Source organism: Protopterus annectens, chromosome 16.part0 (genome assembly GCF_019279795.1).
Source record: "Protopterus annectens isolate FY-2018-M chromosome 16.part0, PAN1.0, whole genome shotgun sequence".
Taxonomy (NCBI): Eukaryota; Metazoa; Chordata; order Ceratodontiformes; family Protopteridae; genus Protopterus; species Protopterus annectens.
In genome coordinates, this window is record NC_056750.1 from 857,545,548 (window position 1) to 857,567,390 (window position 21,843).

The following is a 21,843-nucleotide window of genomic DNA, read 5'->3' on the forward strand; positions in this document are numbered from 1 at the left end:
GGGCTGGACAGCAATAGTCTTTGATTTCAATTTCTTTGACTTCTTTAGAGATGTCTGGATGGATGGGCAGGAAGATTCTGAGGACATGGTTCCTGGAGCAAGGAGGTTAAGATGTTGATTTTCAGGACAGAAAGAGAGAAGGAGGCTGTGCAACACTGTAGAAAGAAGTCATGGCAAACAGAACACTATCATGACATTCTTCAAAATCAGGGACATTTGGGAGAGACGTGTATTCCTCTTACCCCATACCAATTGAGCAAAATGTCACTCCCGACACCGAACCAATTAAAATTAGGTACCTACTCATTACAAGCTCACTACCGAATCCTTTCCCCTGCCACCTCACTTGCTTCAGGAAGAGGCATGCCAAATCTGTATGTGCTTTATCCATACCTAGCAAAAGCCAGTAAGGTAAAGGTGTTGGCAGCACATACTGTCCATATACACAGAGCCAGCCAGCCCACTGTAAAGCATTGTAGTGCTAGTGTTAACAGCTTTATTAAATTTTCTTTAAACGGTTTCAATGTTAGTAACTGTTATGCTGAAATCACCAATACTGTTAACTTAATGTATACACTAATGAAAATATTCTTTAAATAAATGTATACCTTTACACAGATGACCAAGGCAGTATATTGGTGGTTGGCCATAGGCCCCAGGTGACCTCCAATGGAAATCTTCCAACTAAGCTCTGCATCAGACAAGAGACAGGGAACTGAACCACAAAACAGGAAGAAAGTTCCTTTAGGCTAAGTCCCATCTGTAAAGTGTGGAAAATAATAAAATTTTTATTTTGCCATTTCTAATGCCACTGTCTGCCCATCAGTTCCCACAGCAAAAAAAGTTCTCTCACTACAAATGGACAGTGATGGCAGAGAATGGCAACTATTAAGACTGTCATCTGGGTGATATGAATGTTCTTCCATGTGTGGCCTTAAGTCTCTGCATGCACTTGGCTAAGCAGAAAGGAAGTCATGCTATGGTCCAGCCTCACCTATCCCTCACTTCCACAACAGATTTTGGTAGCTTGTAGCTACACCTTCAACCCTGAGGAGGCATGGGCGAGAGTTTCTTGTGTCTCCATTGAAGAAATCTTGCATCTTAAAGGACACCCAGATAACCTCCAACCCTTCATTCCTCTTGGGAAGAGACAGTATTGCCCTGCCAACTTCTCTCTTCTCACCTAACTCCTCCAGTGCCATGGCCATTAGTCAAACCACAGAAGCCTGGGTCACAATCAGGGCTCTGTCCATCTGCACCAAGAAGCCAGAAGAATGACATCTGATGCTTTAACAAAAAACTATCAGTAGCTGCAGAATTTAGGTGTGCAATTGAGTACATAATTACTGCTCTCAGTCTCAGAAACTAAGAGCATACAAGGTCAGTTTTGCTAACCAGACAGGTTGGTCCCACATCAGAAAGGCTTTACAATGTAAGAGTTCAGCACAACTTGTAGGAACCAGAAGGTCTGCGCAAGTGTCAACCAATGTGCACAGTATTGTTTTATTAATTTAGGGGAGAGCCCTTCCTTGGTTCATCATCTGCTCCAGTTCTGGAACTTTCTGTTTGAAGCTTTACAAATTCAGTGGTGGGGATGCCTCATACCAGGGAACACTGTGACCTTGTGTGCCAAATGGTGTGTGCTACTAAACCCTAAGCAAGCATACTATCACTACATCAAGAAAAAATAAAAACCTGATGCCAGCACCATTAAATACGCACACTTATCTGACTTGCAAGGAAATTCAACTACAACTGGAAGGAGTATTGTAAAGATTCTTAGAAACCAGAAAGTTTCTTCCATTGTAGAACTTCACAGAAACACAGTAGTAGGATTAACCTTTGATAATCACCACTAGAGATATTTTTTTTTAACAATCTTGAATTTAGTGGTCTTTAAAGACTGGTCCAAAAATCTGTTTCATGGGCTTACCCTTTTTTGTGATAAAGTCACTTTAAAAGCCCCATCTCTGCATCTCCAAGGGACACTAAGTCACATATGTCTTAGTAATAATGGACAGAAGGGGCAAGTCTCAAACTTATAACCTAGGGAAATATCTTAATGTGAAAGGGGTCTGCGTGAGCTAAACATCTCTTAAGTGAATTATTACGTTTCCTGGAGGGGAAAGAGCAGGAAAGTGTGGGGGGAGGGGGGCAGCACCACTGCAAAGGGGAATAAAGCATTGGTCATTACAGGAGTTAGCTTTGGGGTACAGGAAGCAGAATGCCAACGGTCATCTTGTCCACCTCACAGAAAGGAATGAGATTCCCCTTGAGCCTCATGGCAGTTTGGCTCTCAGTGGCCCCAACATTATGGGTAGCACGTACCCATACCCTGTAAGTAAATACATACAGAAGTCAAAAGCACAGCAAGGCAGGAAGAAGTCAGGTGCATTTCCAAAAATACCTCCTGCAACATGTAACACCTCTGTCAGCACAAGCCTCAAGTCTCATCTCACCAGTGGAAAGAACAAATGGGGCAAAAAGGGTGGATGAGGATAAGATGCTTGATGTTAATGGTGGGGACTGGGGGGAACAAAATATTCAACGCAGATCTGAAGACAGACTCAGTATTGGTTAGTGTGTTTTTGATTGGGCTAGACATTTTCCACCCCTCCCCCACCTTCATTTAACTCTATCCCCTCTCCAAGCCTTACTTCAACTGTTTTTGTTGATGTACTCTGTCCTCCAATGCTTCCTGTAAGATGGCCACTGTTTAGCAGAGTATACTTTTGAGAAAAGGGTGAAAGATCTGTCACACTGCCTGCTATTTTTCCACTCTCTTCCACCTTTTAAATACTACTTGAAAAGGAGGTTCAGAAAGCAGCTCAAGCAAGGCTGCATCTAAAGCGTGCCCTCTAACATCTTTGTGAAGAGGCTGCAATCCAAGTCAGGCGTGCCTCTTCATTACGGTTCTAGTGTCTGCTACTCTTCATTACGGTTCTAGTGTCTGCTACTCTTCATTACGGTTCTAGTGTCTCCTACTCTTCATTACGGTTCTAGTGTTTCCTACTCTTCATTACAGTTCTGGTGTCTCCTACTCTTCATTATGGTTCTAGTGCCTCCTACTCTTCATTACTGTTCTAGTGTCTCCTACTCGATTACAGACAGCCAAACTACTAATCACATTGGTAGTGGACTTCCCAATATAAAGGCAGTCTTGGGTAGTTCCACAACATTTCCTCACATCATCCAACATCAAAACATAATACCTCAGCAGGAAAACTTGTGCAGCATTAGCTGGGGCACATACAAGCTAGGACCCCATGTACGTTACAAGAATCTGTATGAGCAAGTGCAACAAAACACTGCAGACCAGTTTCACTGGCAGAGATAGAAAAATCCCTAAGATGCAGACAAGCTATTTACTTCCACAACAGAAACAAGCTTTACCAAGTCACATGCACACAACAGAAACAAGCTTTACCAAGTCACACACAGCACAACAGAAACAAGCATTACCAAGTCACACACAGCACAACAGAAACAAGCATTACCAAGTCACACACAGCACAACAGAAACAAGCATTACCAAGTCAAACAGCACAACAGAAACAAGCATTACCAAGTCACACGCAGCACAACAGAAACAAGCATTACCAAGTCACACGCAGCACAACAGAAACAAGCATTACCAAGTCACACGCAGCACAACAGAAACAAGCATTACCAAGTCACATGCAGCACAACAGAAACGAGCATTACCAAGTCACACGCAGCACAACAGAAACAAGCATTACCAAGTCACATGCTGCCCAACAGAAACAAGCATTACCAAGTCACATGCAGCCCAACAGAAACAAGCAATACCAAGTCACACGAAGCACAACAGAAACAAGCAATACCAAGTCACACGCAGCACAACAGAAACAAGCATTACCAAGTCACACGCAGCACAACAGAAACAAGCATTATCAAGTCACACGCAGCACAACAGAAACGAGCATTACCAAGTCTCACACACACAACAGAAACAAGCATTACCAAGTCACACACAACAGAAACAAGCATTACCAAGTCTCTCACACACAGCACAACAGAAACAAGCATTACCAAGTCACACACAACAGAAACAAGCATTACCAAGTCTCTCACACACAGCACAACAGAAACAAGCATTACCAAGTCTCTCACACGCAGCACAACAGAAACAAGCTTTACCAAGTCTCTCACACACACACAACAGAAACAAGCATTACCAAGTCACACACACAACAGAAACAAGCATTACCAAGTCACACACAACAGAAAAGTACAGTTTTGTACCTACCATAAATGTAGATGTTCGAAGATCCACATTGCTGCAGTCCTTACACTTGGGTAGTCCGCTGTCCTCGGTCGGCCCGAATATCAAAGTATAAGGCTGACGTCGGTCAAGGCGCATTTGACTGACATCAGGACGTCAGGGTACAAATACGCATGACCGACGTCATATCCTCAGTCTTTTCTTGCCCCAGATGTCAGAAGACCCTAAAAATAAAGGTCAAAACCAAAAGACAGCAAACAACCAACCCACCACCCTTGCACTAACTATATGTACAATATATACAAAATACACAATATGTACAACCCAACCCACACAACCACCTCTAACTACAGAGCGGAAGGAGGGAGGGTAAATTGGACTGCAGCAATGTGGATCTTCGAACATCTACATTTATGGTAAGTACAAAACTGTACTATGTTCTTCATCTCACATTGCTGCAGTCCTTACACTTGGGTAGAATCCCAAAGCAGAGGTAAGGGAGGATGGCTAACTACAAGGAAGCAGGAGCTGCCAAGATGCCCTGCAAAACAGCAGTGGCAAAACCAGCCCTGGACTTAGAGTAAAGTGGCAGGTGATAATGCCTAGAGAAAGTATGCACTGAACTCCAAGTAGCTGCCTCCAAAATATCCTTGGTTGCCACTCCCCTCAAAAAAGCTGTTGAAGTGGCAGTAGCCCTAGTGGAATGAGGCCTAATCCCAGCTGGAATCTCCTTGCCATGATGGGAATAACAGAAAGCAATGCAAAACCCAATCCACTTAGAAATAGATTGTTTTGACACAGGCTTGCCCTGAGAACTCAAAGCAAAAGAAACAAACAACTGCTGAGACTGCCTGAACCCTTTAGTTCTGTCCAAATAATATCGCAACTGCCTGTGTACATCTAAAGTGTGCAAAATCTTTTCCCCTTTATTTTGGGATTTTGCATAAAAAGTAGGCAAATGAATAGTTTGGTTTAAAGCCACACTAGAAACCACCTTAGGCATAAAGGAAGGATTAGTACGTAATGATACCCTATCCTTATGGAAAATCAAGAAAGGCTCAACCGCCATAAGGGCCTGCAATTCAGAAACCCTTCTTGCAGAGGTAATTGCCAACAAAAAAGCAGTCTTCCATGACAAATATTTCAACTCAGAAGTAGCTGCAGGCTCAAAAGGTTGTAGAGTGAGTTTCTCCAACACAAAATTGAGATCCCAAGCAGGAGTAGGAGCTCTTCGTGGGGTCTTATATTCTTTGCCCTCTAAGAAATTGCTTGAACAAAGGATGAGAAAACAATGGTGGGTCACAATCATAGTGAGCCGAAATTGCTGCAGCATGAACCTTAATAGAAGAGAAAGACAAACCTTTGTCCAGTAACTCAGTAAGATATTGAAGAGCCACACTCAAATTAGGCTCAGAAACATCAAAATCTTTTGCTGCACTCCAAAATAAAAATCTCTTCCATTTATCTGCGTACACTTTCCTTGTACTAGGCCTTCTAGCTTCCAAAATCACATTCAAAACTTGTTGTGGAAGTTGAGACCCTCTATGGTTCAAAACAGAATATGCCAGGCTGTTAGGTGAAGAGAGTGAAGTTTGACATTGAGCAAATGGCTGTCCTCCTGTGACAACAGGTGTGGAATCGAAGGCAAAGGCCATGGAGGCTTCCGTACCAGACTTCTCAGTAATGGGTACCAGTGCTGTCGAGGCCAATCTGGAGCTATTAGAATCATCCTTGGCTTGTCCTGTCTGACCTTTAGAAGTACCTTTGGGAGGAGAGGCAGAGGTGGAAAGGCATATACATGAAGATTGCTCCAATTGAAAGAAAGAGCATCCACTTTCCAAGCTGTGGGATGAAACCTTTTGTGCAAAACTTTGGCAGCTGATGGTTTAGTGGAGAAGCGAACAGATCTATGTCTGGAGTTCCCCATGACACTGTCAATTTCTGAAACACATGAGGATCCAATTTCCACTCGTGGGGATCCATAATTGTCTGCTCAACACATCTGCTAAGGAGTTCTGTGCTCCTGGCAGAAACCTTGCCTGAAGATTGAGTTGTAAACTGAGAGCAGTCTCCCACAAAATCATTGCTTGCCTGCATAGCGGATAAGAATGCGTTCCCCTTGCTTGTTGATGTACCACATGACAGTTGTGTTGTCTGTTAGAATCAACACCTGCCCTGGAAGAAGTAAATCCTTGAAAGCTATTAATGCAAACTGGACTGCTAACATCTCCTTTAGATTGATATGTAGATGTTGTAGTCTGGCAGGCCACTTGTCTTGTATCCACTTTCCATTTAGATGAGCTCCCCAAGCTTTGTCTGAGGCATCTGTCGTTAAAATCTGACTCGCCTCTGGCCGGGTCACAGAGAGTCCCTTGTTTAGGTGACATTCCTGAGCCCACCACAAAAATTCCTTTTGAATGCAAGGTATTATTTGAATGACAGTGTCTAGATCCTGGCAGTGCTGTGTCCATACATTTTTGAGATACCATTGTAGCTTCCTCATATGCAGTTTGGCATTGGGAAGCACCAGAATACAAGATGCCATGAACCCTAAGGCTTGAAGGACTGTCCTTGCAGTCAGCCCGGACTGATGAGATAGCTGATGGAAGTAAAGGGATAGACTCTTTTGTTTGTCCGGGGTTAAAAGGCCATCTGGGATGCTGTATTCAGTCTCACACCCAGAAAGCACATGTCTTGAGAGGGTACTAGACTGGACTTTATTTCGTTCACAGAATACCCTAGGCATCTTAGCACTGCTATCACATATTCCAAATGACGAAGAAGCTCTTCCCTTCCTTGAGCCAGAATCAGGCAGTCGTCCAAATAAGGATAGATCTGTATTCCTTTCAGCCTGAAGAAAGGTATCACTGGAGCCAGAACTTTTGTGAACACTCTGGGCGCAGTAGATAAGCCAAAGGGCAATGCAGAGAACTGATAGTGAAAAGTCCCAGCTCGAAAACGCAGATACTTCCTGCAACATAGTCTGATAGGAACATGAAGGTAAGCCTCCTTGAGATCCAAAGTTACCATCCAATGATCCTTGCCCAGCAGAGGCAAAAGCTGTTGTAACGTCAACATTTTGAACTTGGGAATGTCCAGATAAGTGTTGAGGATAGATAGATCCAAAATTGGTCTCCACGTGTTCCCCTTCTTTGGTACTAGGAACAGGCGAGAATAAAAACCTAGGCCCACTTCTGACATAGGGACCGGCTGTATGGCCCCTAGTTGAAGTAACAGAGAAATTTGCTTGTGAGCCTCTATTCTTTGTTGAGGAGGAACGTCTGGCATGCCTCTGAAAGGAGGCAAGGTATGGAAATAAAACCTGTAACCTTTTTGTATGATATCCAATACCCATTTGTCTTGGGTAATTAAACTCCAATTTTCTTTGAAAAGTGCCAACCTTCCTCCCAAAGGTGCTGCCAGACGAGAAGGCTCTGGCAGCTGAAAAGGTAGGTCATTGGGTCTGTTTACGAAAGGACTGACCCCTGCCCTCACCTGAAGACTGTGCAGGAGAACAACCTGTTCTAGGCCTGAAAGAGCCCTGAGCTCTGCCCCTACCACGTCTAGATCTACCCCTAGACTGGGAATCATAAGAAGGATACGTCCACCCTTTAGCAGGCCAATTTCTGCTAAACTTTGGAGGCTGAACCTGCAAAAAATCTTTAACAGTCTGCATAGACTTAGCTTTGTCTTCCATTTTCTTTAAAACTGCCTCAACAGGAGGACCAAACAACACGTCAGATTGTAAAGGAGCATCTAAAATCCTTGTTTTAACATGTTCAGACAAATTTTGATCCCTTAGCCAGGCGTGCCTGCGAAGAACTGACCCAGTGGCAGCCACCCTAGACGAGGCCTGTACAGCATCAAAACCACATTGCAAAGAATGCTTACCCACCTGTTCAGAAACATGCACTAAATCTTGCAACTCTTTACAATCAATACCTACTGCCAGAGCATCAACCTTAGACTTCAATTGTGAAAGGAGATAGTTTTGGTATTTCAACATGTGAAACTGGCAATTCAAAGCCCTCATAGCAAGAGTGGAAGAAGCATAAGCTTTCTTTCCCCATCTATCCAAGGCCCTAGCCTCTTTGTCTGCAGGAACCGGATTCTTAACAACAGAAGCCTTAACACCTTTAGGCCCCTGGCTAACAGTTTCTGGGTCTGCCCTAGGACTCTTAAAAAGATACTTATGAGCTTCAGGCACCCTGTAATACCTATCCGGCTTAACAGGAGCAGGAGGCAAAGAATCAGGATTAAGAGAAGCCTCTGTAAAAACATCTTCCACTACATCCAAAACAGGAGGTATAGCCAAAGGCCTATTCTGGGGTAAAAACAAAAATTCCCCAAGCCTTTTCCTGGAATCAGAGAAGTCCTGACCTTCCCACTTAAAATGCTCCCTCATGGAATGAAGAGTTTCTGAAAAAGAAAAATCCTCAGGAGGAGAAGCAGAAGGAGTAGAATCATCCACATCAGAATCAGAATAAGGAGAGTACTCCTGCAAGTCTTCAGCCAAGACTCTGACACATCTGAAGCCTGCTCAAAACCCCCCAGCTCAGGCTCCACCCTAGGCCTCTTATCAGGAGGGGGCATAGAACACCTTATCAAAGTAATCAAATCTTCTGCCATTTTAAGCATATGCTTCTTGGGCACAGTACCTGAAGAGCTAGGGGTAACACCAACTGAAGCTAAACCTGGCCTGCCCCTGGGAGAAGCCTTAGAAACAGAAGGAGAGGGCCTAGCCACCCTAGGGAGGGAGGGGAGTATAGTAACCTGAGAAGCCCCCTCAGCTTGACTTGCCTCCTGAGAGGCCACATCTTGCAATACTAAAGTCTCACCCTGGGAACACAAAGAAACCTCCGGTGGAGCCACCGGCTCCACCGACACCTCTAAAGAACCAGCGTCCGGTACAGACGGTTCTTCCAGCCTAGGCTTAACTGCTTTGTCCTTGCGCTTCTTCGAAGAAGCGGGCGTCGGAGCATCCGATGGCATTTTGTAATTGCACCGCTTCCCAAAGACTAACCTTGCACAATCCAACCTCCTCTTTATAGTGCGTTTATTAAATCTAGCACAAGAGCGACAGCCAACAACGTCGTGCTCAGGCCCTAAGCAAGGAATACACAATGTATGATAATCTCTATGCGGTATCTGTTTCCCACAAGAAATGCAATTATTGACTTTTTCTGACCTCCGGTAAATCACTGAGGCAAGAAAAAACTAAAATATTCTAACGGGTACTTAGCCAACTTTGAACTCGGTCTGAAACTTCGAAATCGAAAAATCTCAGAACGCCAACCGGCACTTGCAATGCTGCTTCTGCATCGGACCATGCGGCAAAAAAGACTGAGGATATGACGTCGGTCATGCGCATTTGTACCCTGACGTCCTGATGTCAGTCAAATGCGCCTTGACCGACGTCAGCCTTATACTTTGATATTCGGGCCGACCGAGGACAGCGGACTACCCAAGTGTAAGGACTGCAGCAATGTGAGATGAAGAACATCAAGCAATACCAATTCACATGTAGCATAACAGAAACAAGCATTACGAAGTCACATGCAGCATAATACAAACGAGCATTACCAAGTCTCACTCACACACAACAGAAACGAGCATTACCAAGTCACACACGGCACAACAGAAACAAGCATTACCAAGTCACACACAACAGAAACAAGCATTATCAAGTCACACACAGCACAACATAAACAAGCATTACCAAGTCACATGCAGCATAATACAAACGAGCATTACCAAGTCTCACTCTCACACAACAGAAACAAGCATTACCAAGTCAAACACAGCACAACAGAAATGAGCATTACCAAGTCACACACAGCACAACAGAAACAAGCATTACCAAGTCACACACAACAGAAACAAGCATTACCAAGTCACACACAGCACAACAGAAACGAGCATTACCAAGTCACACAGACAGCACAACAGAAACAAGCATTACCAAGTCACAGACAGCACAACAGAAACAAGCATTACCAAGTCACACGTAGCAGAACAGAAACAAGCATTACCAAGTCTCACACACACACACACACACAACAGAAATGAGCATTACCAAGTCACACACAGCACAACAAAAACGAGCATTACCAAGTCACACACAGCACAACAGAAACGAGCATTACCATGTCACACACAGCACAACAGAAACGAGCATTACCAAGTCACACACAGCACAACAGAAACGAGCATTACCAAGTCACACAGACAGCACAACAGAAACAAGCATTACCAAGTCACACACAGCACAACAGAAACAAGCATTACCAAGTCAAACAGCACAACAGAAACAAGCATTACCAAGTCACACACAGCACAACAGAAACAAGCATTACCAAGTCACACACAGCACAACAGAAACTAGCATTACCAAGTCACACACAGCACAACAGAAATGAGCATTACCAAGTCACAGACAGCACAACAGAAACAAGCATTACCAAGTCACACGTAGCAGAACAGAAACAAGCATTACCAAGTCTCACACACACACACACAACAGAAACGAGCATTACTAAGTCACACACAGCACAACAAAAACGAGCATTACCAAGTCACACACAGCACAACAGAAACGAGCATTACCAAGTCACACAGCACAACAGAAACCAGCATTACCAAGTCACACACAGCACAACAGAAACAAGCATTACCAAGTCACACACAGCACAACAGAAACAAGCATTACCAAGTCACACACACACACAATAGAAACAATCATTACCAAGTCACATGCAGAACAGAAACAAGCATTACCAAATCAAACGTAGCAGAACAGAAACAAGCATTACCAAGTCGCACACAGACACAATAGAAACAATCATTACCAAGTCACACACACAACAGAAAATAGAAGTTATGTCCTTACCATAACGTTCCATGTGGAGTGTTCATCTCGCCTTTGTTCTTACACCTGGGTTCGGAGCCGATCCTCGGCTCCGTGTTGGCCGCTTGACAAAGCTCTGCATCGAGAAGAAGCTCGAGACCAACCTAACTCCTACAATCCCCCTCTGCCTTTACCTCAGATCTAGTTTGCAAGCAAACCAGCAGAGAAGAGAAGAGAGCATAACACTTTCATACCAAACAAGAAAAACCTATTTACATAGTACAACTGCTGCTCAAGGCAGAAGCAGGAGAAACAAACCAGGCACCTAAATTGGACGTTCTTCCTGAGGGTGGGAGGGTGGGAATGAAAGAACAAAGGCGAGATGAACACTCCACATGGAACGTTATGGTAAGGACATAACTTCTATATGTGAGAGTGCTCAATCTCGCCGTTTGTTCTTACACCTGGGTAGCGTCCCTAGCTCCGTGTTCCTGAGGAACTCAGGGGAGAACGTTCCTGAGCACAGTGGAACCAAAGGTTGCCCTGTCCCTAGAAATCCTGTCCACTTTGTAATGAGAAATGAAGGTATGTGGCTTAGACCAAGTGGCAGCCGCACAAATAGTGTCTAACGGTAGGCGAGCTGCATGAGCCAGGGATGTAGATACTGATCTCGTAGAGTGCCCTTTGGGCTTGACAGGTAAAGTTTGCTCAGAGGCAGTATAGACAAAAATAATACAGTCAGAAAGCCATTTGGACAGGGTTCGTTTTGTAACTGCCATACCCATCTTGGTGTCTGAGAAGGCCACAAAGAGCTGGTCTGTTTTCCTGTGATCCTTTGTTCTGTCCAAGTAAAATCTGATTTGTCTATGAACATCTAACTTGTGTAACATATATTCCAATTTATTGGAGTGGTTCTTGAAAAATGCGGGCAGTTCAATGGACTGATTAATATTATTAACGGAGCAAACTTTGGGAAGAAAGGATGGATTAGTGCGAAGAGAAACTCTGTCAGGGTGAAAAATTAAATAAGGATGTTGAACTGAAAGAGCCTGAAGCTCCGATACCCGCCTGGCCGATGTGATAGCCACCAGAAAAAGGGTCTTCCATGACAAAAACTTCAAAGGACAGGAAGAGGCTGGTTCAAAAAGTGGTAGTATCAGCTGTGACAAAAGAAGGTTCAAGTTCCAAGGTGAAGTAGGAGTTCTAACTGGTGGTCTAATATGGAAAGATCCTTTTAGAAAGGCCTTACAAAGTCTGTGAGCCATAATAGGAGCCCCACTTTCTCCCACATGAAAATTCGATATGGCAGCTAATTGCACTCTCAAAGTGGCAGGAGAAGCCCCTTGGTGGAACAATTCGGTCAAAAACTCCAAGACCTTATTCAGAGGAGCTACTAAGGGATCCAATTGTTGTGTAGTTGCCCAGTGCACAAAACGCTTCCATTTACTGGTGTAAATCCTTGTAGTGGATGCTTTATGAGAAGCCACCAGGATATTTTGAACTGCAGGAGATAGAAGATCAAACCTGGCTAAGAAGGGAAGCGGAGCAGCCAAGGTGCTAGTTTGAGGGAGAGAAGCGACGGGTGGAGAGCCCCTGACGAGTGGGTCAGTAGATCCGGCTCTGGGTCCAGGATCCAGGGTTCCCGCATTTGGTGTGCTAGAAGAAAGGGAAACCATATTTAACGAGGCCAGAATGGGGCAATGAGGATAATTGTCCTTTGCAGGTTGCTGGCTTTCTGTAGAAATTTTGAAATCAGGGGAACAGGAGGAAAAGCGTACAGGAGACCCGGGGGCCAATCGTGAACCAGAGCGTCCCTTGGGACTTCCCCTGGAGGGGGTAATAGGGCAAAATAGCTTCTGCATTTGGCGTTCATTGGAGACGCAAACAGATCGCAGGAAGGCTGGCCCCACTTGCAAAAAATCTCCTTCGCAACTGACTGTTTGAGGGACCACTCGTGAGGTAACAGGATGGCTCTGCTCAACCTGTCCGCTATGACGTTGGATAACCCCGGGATGTGCGTTGCTATCAGAAAGCGACCCGTGGACTCCACCCATTGCCAGATTCTCATGGCCTCTCTGCATAGTTGGTAAGACTTGGTTCCCCCTTGCTTGTTTATGTACCAGACTACAGACATGTTGTCCGTCTGGACTGCAATTGTCCCTAGAGGAAGAAGGGGAGCAAAGTGTTGCAACGCTAGGAACACTGCCCTCAACTCCAGAACATTGATATGCAGATTGTATTCCAAATTGGTCCATTCGCCTTGGACTGTCTGTCCCTGAAAGATGCCCCCCCACCCTATCAGGGAAGCGTCCGTGGTCACCGTTGCTGTTGGAGTGGGTAGAACAAATGGTCTTCCGCTGGAGAGATTGCAAGTCCGAAGCCACCAAGCCAGGTGCGATTTGCATATGTTTGTGATGTAGATTTCGTGCGTCAGGGGTAACTTTTGGAACGACCATTGTGCACACAGTAGCCATTGAAGAACTCTCATGTGCAGTCTTCCCAAGGGTATCGCAATGAGAGAAGCTGCCATGAGACCCAAAACCTTCAGAACCAGTTTCGCTGGGGATTTTCTGGATGAAAGAAGAGATATATGGTTTTGTAGGGAGGCTATCCTTTCTGGTGGAAGCCTTAGAATTAAGCAATGCGTATCCAATTCTGCTCCTATGAATGAGATATGCTGTGATGGCTGTAGTAAAGATTTTTCGAAATTTACGGAAATTCCGAGATGAACACAAAGTTGTAGTGTGTAATCCCTGGCCTGAATCAGTCGACGCTCAGTGGTGGCAGAAAGGAGCCAGTCGTCCAGATACGGAAACACCTGGAATCTGAGGCGTCTCAAGTGAGACGCTACCACTGCCATACATTTGGTGAAGACCCTGGGGGCTGAGGTCAGACCAAAGGGCAGGGCTCGAAACTGAAAGTGACTGGCTCCCAGCCGGAAGCGCAAGTGATCCCTGGAAGCCCTGGCCATTTTGATGTGGTACTATGCGTCCTTTAGATCTATTGAGCACATCCAGTCGTCCTTCTGTAAAAAATGGAAGGATCGATTGAAGCGTGACCATTCGGAACTTTTCTTTCTTGATGAAGGTATTGAGTTTGCTTAGGTCCAGAATTGGCCTCCAGTCCCCTTGTCTTTTTTGGAACTAAAAAGAACCTTGAGTAAGTTCCAAATCCTCTTTGGTCCGCTGGGACTGGTTGGATGACATTTTTTCTAGCAGCTTTGAAATTTCTGTAGCTGCAGGGCCTTGCAGATGGGGCGGCACATCTGGGAGTCTTTTCTGTGGAATTGGGGGCAATAGAAAGGGAATTTTGTAGCCTCTGGTAACAACGCTTTTTACCCAATTGTCTGATGTAAGATTTTGCCAGGCCTGAGGGTACAAAGCTAAGCGACCCCCGACTGCCTCCAGAGCAGGACAGTCGGGCCTCCTCTCAGGAGTGCTGAAAAGGTTTCCCAGGGAGTGTATCCCTGTCACCTTGGTTTTGCGGACCCCCTCTGCCGCCAGGGCGACGTCTTCCACCTCTACCCCCTCCTCTGCCTCTAGAGGGGGTATCACCCTGTGCGCCTGGAAAAGAACCCTGGGGTTTTTGAAACCACATTTTTCCACCACGATGCCCTTTGGGGTACGGTCTGGATGGGGTGGAAAAACGGACTCCGACAGCAGACAGAGTCTTTCCCTCTTGCTCACACCGGGTAAGGGTCTCCTTTACTTTAGGGCCAAAGAGAGTGGCACCATCAAACGGGGCGTTAAAGGAAGACTTGAAGGCTTCCGCAAATGAACATAAGCGCATCCAGGACTGCCTACGAAGAACAATCGCTGAAGCTGCTGCCCTACTCGATCCTTCGGCTGCGTATGAGATCAGCCTCATGGACGAGTTTACAATAGAAGTAAGGGTATTGAGATGTGCTGTAACCTTCTCCGAGACAGCAGCATCTGTAGTACCCTGGAGGGTATCTCCCAACTCTTTGATTAAATCCCTCTGTAGCCGTGTAAAATGGGTCAAATAGTTCAGGGATCGCATAGAAAAAGCCGGTGAACTAAAAATGCGCTTCCCATATCTGTCCATAGTCCTAGAATCTCTATTAGGCGGATGGACAGATAAGGAAGATTCCGACATCTCCTGCCACCACCATAGCGTCCACTGGCACTCCCTTTGTCAGATAAGCCTTATCTTGGGGGGCAGTAATAAATTTGTTAGGCTTTCTAGGGACTGGCTCCACCGTGTCAGGTGTCTCCCACGCCCTTCGAGCAATCAGCTCCATTAACTCATCGAAGGGCGGAGTGACCCAGGAGGAGGAAGGGCGAGCACCGAATGCCTTCAGCAAGACTGACTCATCCTCAGAAGGGGGGGAGGGATTGCCAATCACCTCTCTGCTTTAGGATTCTCCAGGATGTCAGAAAAGGAGACATCCTCCGAGGGTGATTTTGGGGACCCTTCTGACTCATCTAAGTCAGTGTCCGATGTCAATGATTCTTGTGGAGAATCTAAGTGTCTCCTCTTACACAATCTTTTCCTCGGAACTTCCTCGGGGGAGGGGGGGCATCCGAAGAAGCCTCCAAGGAAGAAGGGGCACCCTCTAGGGGTGGCTGAGACACTGGTGCTCGACGCTTAGATGTAGCCGTGGGTGCAGAGGAGGATAACGGCCCTTTATGGGAAGGAGAAGCTGTTTCTGCTGAAGTGGTTGTCTGAACAGACAACACCTTCCTCATGAGTTCGAAGGCCCCCGGGTCCCGAGTCGAGGTATCCCCCGGTTCCGAAGAAGTCGGAGGAATTCCCGAGACAGGCACCGAAGGCATCGACCCCAAGGACGGAGCCGAGTCGATCCGAGCCGAGGCCCTGAGAGGGAGCGTCGGAACCGAAACATCGGTCCGATCCTCAGTCCTGGACCCAAGGATGGATCTTCGGCTCCGAGACTCCGGTACTGGATCCGACGGAGTCGAGGTGAACGGTACCGACCGAGAAAAGGACGGCTCTGGTACCGAGGACTCCACAATCACCAGGTCAGCCTCTCCCAGCTCCGAAGACTGGATAGGCCTCGGAGGAGGAACAGGTGGAGATAAGGGAAGGCCTTCAAGTCTCGACACCAACTGGGAGGAGACAGAGATGAGTTTGGACAAGGCTGTATTCTCCATCAATTTCTGCACCACGCGGTCTACATCGGTGTCGGAGAGGGGCCTGGAAGAACGCATCGAAGACGGAGCCGACCTCAAAAGTGCAGGAAGAGGAAGCTCCATCACCGGTTCCAAGACTCGAGGCTCGGTAACTGACAACAGTTCAACACTCGGCCCCGAAGTCTGTGGAACCGGTGATCGAACTTTGAATGAAGAGCTCGGAGCCGATGACTTGGGCTCCGACGTCTTCGATTCCTTCGAGGATTTAGATGCCTGGTCTGATGCATCCAGAGCCTCTTGGAAAGCAGGCTTCAAAAGACCCTATCCATAAGTTTCCTGCGCCTATCTGTCATGACCCTTCCACTGAAAGAATGACAGATAGAGCAGTCTTCCTGCAGATGGAGAGGGCCAAGACAGTAGACGCAGGAACTATGATAGTCTGTGACAGACATCTTCTGTCCACATTGGCACCGTTTGAAGCCTGATTTAGCTTTTTCTGACATGATGACAAATTCCAATCCAGAAAACAGTGACAAGCCAGTAGTAATGTCAAATCCAGTAAAGAAAGTCAAAGCCAGTAATATTTGTCAAATCCAGGTACTTAAGCCACATCCAATAGTCAAATCCAGTTAAGGGTGGGGTAGGCCCCGAGGGAAAACTCAAAAGTATATAAAAGTATATAAAACTTATATATGGAACCGAGAAACCCTCGATACACTACTCACACATACACACAGTCAATCTGAGAAAATCTGTATACAAAAACTAATGAAAGAATTATAAGAAATAATCAATCTTAGCTTTCAGGTGGTCCGAGCTCATCAAAATGATGCGATCTTTGCAGCGGCAAACTAGATCTGAGGTAAAGGCAGAGGGGGATTGTGGGAGTTAGGTTGGTCTCGAGCTTCTTCTCGATGCAGAGCTTTGTCAAGCAGCCGACACGGAGCCGAGGATCGGCTCCGAACCCAGGTGTAAGAACAAACGGCGAGATTGAACACTCTCACATCAAGCATTACCGAGTCTCTCACACACACACAACAGAAACAAGCATTACCAAGTCTCACACACACACACACAACAGAAACAAGCATTACCAAGTCACACACACACACAAACAGAAACAAGCATTACCAAGTCACATGTAGCAGAACAGAAACAAGCATTACGAAGTCACATGCAGCATAATACAAACGAGCATTACCAAGTCTCACTCACACACAACAGAAACAAGCATTACCAAGTCACACACAGCACAACAGAAACAAGCATTACCAAGTCACACACAGCACAAAAGAAACTAGCATTACCAAGTCACACACAGCACAACAGAAACGAGCATTACCAAGTCACACACAGCACAACAGAAACAAGCATTACCAAGTCACACACAGCACAACAGAAACAAGCATTACCAAGTCACACACAGCACAACAGAAACAAGCATTACCAAGTCACACACAGCACAACAGAAACAAGCATTACCAAATCAAACGTAGCAGAACAGAAACAAGCATTACCAAATCTCACACACACACAACAGAAACAAGCATTACCAAGTCACACAGAGCACAACAGAAACAAGCATTACCAAGTCACACACAGCACAACAGAAACAAGCATTACCAAGTCACACACAGCACAACAGAAACAAGCATTACCAAGTATCTCACACACACACAACAGAAACAAGCATTACCGAGTCTCACACACACACACAACAGAAACAAGCATTACCAAGTCTCTCACACACACACACAACAGAAACAAGCATTACCAAGTCACACACACACAAACAGAAACAAGCATTACCAAGTCACACACACAACAGAAACAAGCAATACCAATTCACATGTAGTAGAACAGAAACAAGCATTACGAAGTCACATGCAGCATAATACAAACGAGCATTACCAAGTCTCACTCACACACAACAGAAACAAGCATTACCAAGTCACACACAGCACAACATAAACAAGCATTACCAAGTCAAACACACACAATAGAAACAATTACCAAGTCACACGCAGAACAGAAACAAGCATTACCAAGTCACACGTAGCAGAAGAGAAACAAGCATTACCAAGTCTCACACACACACACAACAGAAACAAGCATTACCAAGTCTCTCACACACACACACACACAACAGAAACAAGCATTACCAAGTCACACACACACACAACAGAAACAAGCTTTACCAAGTCATACACACAACAGAAACGAGCATTACCAAGTCTCACACACACAATAGAAACAATCATTACCAAGTCACACGCAGAACAGAAACAAGCATTACCAAGTCACATGTAGCAGAACAGAAACAAGCATCACCATGTCACACACAGCACAATAGAAAAGAGCATTACCAAGTCTCACACACACAATAGAAACAAGCATTACCAAGTCACACACACAACAGAAACAAGCAATACCAATTCACATGTAGCAGAACAGAAACAAGCATTACGAAGTCACATGCAGCATAATACAAACGAGCATTACCAAGTCTCACTCACACACAACAGAAACGAGCATTACCAAGTCACACACGGCACAACAGAAATAAGCATTACCAAGTCACACACAACAGAAATAAGCATTATCAAGTCACACACAGCACAACATAAACAAGCATTACCAAGTCACATGCAGCATAATACAAACGAGCATTACCAAGTCTCACTCGCACACAACAGAAACAAGCATTACCAAGTCAAACACAGCACAACAGAAATGAGCATTACCAAGTCACACACAGCACAACAGAAACAAGCATTACCAAGTCACACACAACAGAAACAAGCATTACCAAGTCACACACAGCACAACAGAAACAAGCATTACCAAGTCTCACACACACACAACAGAAACAAGCATTACCAAGTCACACACAGCACAACAGAAACAAGCATTACCAAGTCACAGACAGCACAACAGAAACAAGCATTACCAAGTCACACGTAGCAGAACAGAAAGAAGCATTACCAAGTCACACACACACACACACACACACACACACACAACAGAAACGAGCATTACCAAGTCACACACAGCACAACAGAAACGAGCATTACCAAGTCACACACAGCACAACAGAAACGAGCATTACCAAGTCTCACACACAGCACAACAGAAACAAGCATTACCAAGTCACACACAGCACAACAGAAACAAGCATTACCGAGTCTCACACACTCACAGCAGAAACAAGCATTACCAAGTCACACACAACAGAAACAAGCAATACCAATTCACATGTAGCAGAACGGAAACAAGCATTACGAAGTCACATGCAGCATAATACAAACGAGCATTACCAAGTCTCACTCACACACAACAGAAACAAGCATTACCAAGTCACACACAGCACAACAGAAACGAGCATTACCAAGTCACACACAGCACAACAGAAACGAGCATTACCAAGTCTCACTCACACACAACAGAAACAAGCATTACCAAGTCACACACAGCACAACAGAAACAAGCATTACTAAGTCACACACAGCACAACAGAAACGAGCATTACCAAGTCACACACAGCACAACAGAAACGAGCATTACCAAGTCACACACAGCACAACAGAAACAAGCATTACCAAGTCACACACAGCACAACAGAAACAAGCATTACCAAGTCACACACAGCACAACAGAAACAAGCATTACCAAGTCACACACACACACAATAGAAACAATCATTACCAAGTCACATGCAGAACAGAAACAAGCATTACCAAATCAAACGTAGCAGAACAGAAACAAGCATTACCAAATCTCACACACACACAACAGAAACAAGCATTACCAAGTCACACACAGCACAACAGAAACAAGCATTACCAAGTCTCTCACACACACACACAACAGAAACAAGCATTACAGAGTCTCTCACACACACACAACAGAAACAAGCATTAACAAGTCTCTCACACACACACAACAGAAACAAGCATTACCAAGTCACACACACACAAACAGAAACAAGCATTACCAAGTCACACACACAACAGAAACAAGCAATACCAATTCACATGTAGCAGAACAGAAACAAGCATTACGATGTCACATGCAGCATAATACAAACGAGCATTACCAAGTCTCACTCTCACACAACAGAAACAAGCATTACCAAGTCACACACAGCACAACAGAAACAAGCATTACCAAGTCACACACAACAGAAACAAGCATTACCAAGTCACACACAGCACAACATAAACAAACATTACCAAGTCTCACACACACAATAGAAACAATTACCAAGTCACACGCAGAACAGAAACAAGCATTACCAAGTCACACGTAGCAGAACAGAAACAAGCATTACCAAGTCTCACACACGCACACAACAGAAACAAGCATTACCAAGTCTCACACACACACACAACAGAAACAAGCATTACCAAGTCACACACACACACACAACAGAAACAAGCTTTACCAAGTCATACACACAACAGAAACAAGCATTACCAAGTCACACACAGCACAACAGAAACGAGCATTACCAAGTCTCACACACACAATAGAAACAATCATTCCCAAGTCACACGCAGAACAGAAACAAGCATTACCAAGTCACAAGTAGCAGAACAGAAACAAGCATCACCATGTCACACACAGCACAACAGAAACAAGCATTACCAAGTCACACACAGCACAACAGAAACAAGCATTACCAAGTCTCACACACGCAAACAGAAACTAGCATTACCAAGTCTCACACAGCACAACAGAAACAAGTATTACCAAGTCACACGTAGCAGAACAGAAACAAGCATTACCAAGTCACACGTAGCAGAACAGAAACAAGCATTACCAAGTCACACGTAGCAGAAAGTACAGTTTTGTACCTACCATAAATGTAGATGTTCGAGTGCTAATACAGCTGCAGTAATCACAGATGGGTTATCTGCCGTCAGGCGGTCCCTCGGTCGGCCGAATTCCAAAGTCTAGGTCCGGCGTCGGTTGTTGTCACTTTCTCTCCTGACGTCAGTGAGGCCGGAGTATATAAGACACAGCCGACCCCATGTTCTTCAGTCTTTCTTGCCCCAGATGTCAGGTGCCCCCAGAAGGAAGGCAATACATAAATTATGTTTATATGTATATACAAGCAATGCAATATAATCCAAAATCAGTAGTTGCAAGCAAATAAACCACAGAAGGATAACCCAGTCAGGTTGTATGAAGAGGTTGTTAGGCCCTATGCCTTTACCAAGTGGGGAAGGAGGGAGGGAAACCTGTACTGCAGCTGTATTAGCACTCGAACATCTACATTTATGGTAGGTACAAAACTGTACTATGTTCATCGTGCATACAGCTGCAGTAATCACAGATGGGTAGAGTCCCAAAGCTACGCACAGGGTGGTAGGTACTAGGAGGAACTGGGTTGAGCCAGAATGCCCTGCAAAACAGCAGTGGCAAAGCCTGCTCTAGTTCTGGAATATAAAGGCAGGTGGTAGTGTTTTGTGAAGGTATGTACAGAACTCCAAGTGGCCGCCTCCAAAATATCTTTGGTAGGAACTCCTCTGAGGAAGGCTGTAGAGGTAGCTGTGGCCCTGGTGGAGTGTGATCTGATACCTGTAGGAACAGATTTCCCATGATAGAAATAACAAAACCGTATGCAGTGGCCTATC

At 45.1% G+C, this 21,843-nt stretch overlaps 1 protein-coding gene across 1 annotated transcript in view; it reads right to left on the reverse strand.

The window, feature by feature from the left end:
- Positions 1 to 21,843, reverse strand: part of CHD8 (chromodomain helicase DNA binding protein 8) — a gene marked incomplete in the record, with an annotated part of 4,119,653 nt that overhangs the window by 3,137,354 nt on the left and 960,456 nt on the right.